The following is a 3384-nucleotide window of genomic DNA, read 5'->3' on the forward strand; positions in this document are numbered from 1 at the left end:
CTGCCTGTTTAGCCCCGCCCACCGATTCTACATCGCTGCCTGTTTAGCCCCGCCCACCGATTCTACATCGCCGCCTGTTTAGCTCCACCCATTCATTCGCACATGTATTGTAAATAATGAGAGAGGCAAACGCAGGTCTACGCAGAAACCAAATGATAAAGATGCAACGGAGTGGTGATGCCAACCAAGTCTAGAGTCAGTGCACTGCTGCTGTTTTTTTTTGTTGCAATTTATGCCCTTGTTTAGAGTACACTAACTTCTCAAAGCACAGAATGTGCTGTTGAGTTTTGAGGAAAAGTTTACTTTTTACATAAAAACGATCCACTCTGTTTGATCGTTTTAATGTTTTCTGTTTTATTTTGTTTTATGCAGAAGAATATTTGTGAAGTAAATGTATTTCAATAAATACTTAAGAATGCCCTCCTGTTCTGTCATCATTGCTTTGTACCAGTGGTATTTTACAAATTTTTTTCAAGCAAGATGAGAAAGTAGGTAACTCCAGTGGGTGTGCAAGGGATGTAATCAGTACCATTTTTAGACTGCCAACACCTTAACATCATACCGTATCTATAGCAAAATATAATTAGCTTGACATAATAATTCTGCACGTCTATTAAATACACTCTGTCTGAACATGACTCAATCATGGACAGTGGTTCAACACGTTAGAAACATGTTATCTCTGCTCAAATACTTAATGTAGGATGAACTAAACCAAATTGAGTAAACTTTCAAAATTAAAATTAAACATGTCCAAATAACTTGATTCTTTCATATCCAAATAAGTTGATTCAATCACGTGGATTCACTGTCCATCTATGAAGGATGAAGGCTGTCAAACATACACAACTGTTAGCCAAACACAGCAGTGAGCGTTTACTTCCCATTCTTTTATCCGCCACACTATCCAAACAGAGCGTTCTGATGAGGGGGACATTTTTTTGATGTAAAAATATTGATAACATTATAAGTGGTCCCAGAGAACAGTCCACAATTTTAATTTTAAATGTTAATTTTAATTCAGTTACAATTTGAATTGGATTGGCCACAACACACAGGAAGTAGAATTGTGGTTTGAACTGGAATGACAGGAAGAGGAATTTACTGAATTGCATTTAGAAGAAATTCAACACAGGTGAAGCATTTCAGTGTTTTTTACTTTTAGCATTATTAGTATTATTATTGTATTTCTTAATATTTATGTTTTATATTTTTTAATTTATATATATTCTGAGTTTTAATTTTAATTTTAGTGAAATTCTAACAATTGTATGTGTCTATGTGCTTAGAAATTAGTAATCTCATGTGCTTTTGTAATTTTTTTGTTAGATTTTTTTATATTTATATTTAGGTTTAATTTATTTTTATTTTAGTTTTAGTAATTTTATGCTTTTGTGTTAGGGTTTTCAAATAATTTTTAATAGTAATCTTATATGCTTTTGTCATCTTTTTTGTTTTTTTTATTTAATTTATTTAATTTTAGTTTTAGTTTTCTTATACTGCTTTAGACATTTTGTTTTAGGTTTTTCATATATTTATAATTAGGTTTAATTTATGTATTTTTTTAATTAATTTTTTGTGCTTTTGTCTTTTTTTTTTTCTTTTTAGGTTTAATTGATTTTTATTTTAGTCTTAGTAATTTGTGGTACTTCAACGTATTTCAGTTATTTGCTTAAGTTTTTCATCTAAAATTTGTGTTTTATTTTAACTTGACCAAAAAAATTTTTTTTTTTTTTTTTTTTACTGATGCATTCTTGGAAATTGTGTGTTGTTTTTTTACCCTGAAACACAAAAGTTAACTTATTAAATATGATGAAATGTATTAACAGAAAACTAATTTATTTAGGTGGCATTTCAACGTGGACACAGCCAGAACAGCTTAGTGCCTCTCCATCTCTAGCACCACAGGAGAATCTGTAAAGATCTCGTTTGCAGTCGTATTTTATTCCTGCAAGAGATAAAACGTGCAGTCGGCCTCACAACCGTGACAAACTATAATAATGACTTTCCTAAAATATCCAGCATGAGTGAACTGAATCTCAGTTCAATAACAGCGGCGTTCACCTTATTAAAAAAGGACATTTCAGTCTTTCCAAATATTCACAATCGGCTGTGTTAAAAACGTGTATTGTGACTTTTAATGTGTGTTGAAGCACCTCGGGGTCTCTTCCCTTGATTTGATTTAATTTCCTCTCTCAAAGCCAATTTCCTCTTCCCTCTCGTCCCTGGCAGAACCGCTCTTTTCACGTGAGAAAACGGCTATTTCCACAGCGCCGCTCCACTTGTCTGATGTGACACCTGTTTCCGAGCACTAATCTGCTTTGAGCAAACTATTTATTCCCACATGTAAATACCCATTACCCTGAAGAGTGTCTCTCGCCGGGCCGTCCTGCAGGGAAACACCAAGCAGCCGTCGTGATGTGAGACGCAGGAGAACAGAAAGCACAGACATCACGGACTGCACTGCAATGCATGACACACTGACAGAGTGACAGTGAAGACACACATGAATATTTATGAGCAGCACTTCTGTTCTCAGGACGGTTTGGATGGGGCTGTTTACTATCGGTGACCTAATATTAATCTACACTTCTTTAGATTGGAAACAGCAAGCAATGATGGGACACTACTTGTAGTTCAATAACATTTTGAAAAGTTACGGACAAAATGAAACTACATTGATAGTATTTTGAAATACGTGATTTATCTAAACACTATATATTTTATAATTTTATGAAAACCAAATATGATCTCAGTTAGGGTGACTGTCAAAACAAGAGAGAGAAAATTACACTAAAGAGACTAAACTAGAAAACACTATCAAGTGTTTTTAATACTAGCTCTATTTTCATATACTGTTGTTTGCTTTCAATCCAAAAATCAATTTTACATTTTTTTGTATCCAAAGCGACCTACAAATAAGGGTAATAGAGGCAATCAAAACAACAAAACAGCAACAATATATAAGTGTTGTGACAAGTTCCAGTTAGTCTAACGCACTACACATAGCACTTTTTTTTAAATTTTTTATAAATAAACAGAATAAAAGGTAGATAGAAAAGAGCCAGAATAGATAAAGCTAGTGTTAGAGAGTCAAGTTGTTATTATTTTTTAAGAAAACAAGTCGATAGAAAAAGGATAGAGAACACTAGTGTTAGAGGGAATATATATGTATATATTATTATTATTGCTAATATATTATAAAAATTGCTATATATAATGTTACATTATATATGTTATAATTATATTACATGACATTATATATGTTAGTGTTCATTAATATAAAAAATAATAATACATGAGTGTGTGAATGTTTATATAAGTATAATAAAAATTAAGATGTTTAAGTTAGCGTTATAGAATATGTGAATATATATATATATA

The sequence above is a fragment of the Sinocyclocheilus grahami genome, unplaced genomic scaffold (assembly GCF_001515645.1).
Source record: "Sinocyclocheilus grahami isolate Dianchi unplaced genomic scaffold, SAMN03320097.WGS_v1.1 scaffold359.1, whole genome shotgun sequence".
Classification (NCBI taxonomy): domain Eukaryota; kingdom Metazoa; phylum Chordata; class Actinopteri; order Cypriniformes; family Cyprinidae; genus Sinocyclocheilus; species Sinocyclocheilus grahami.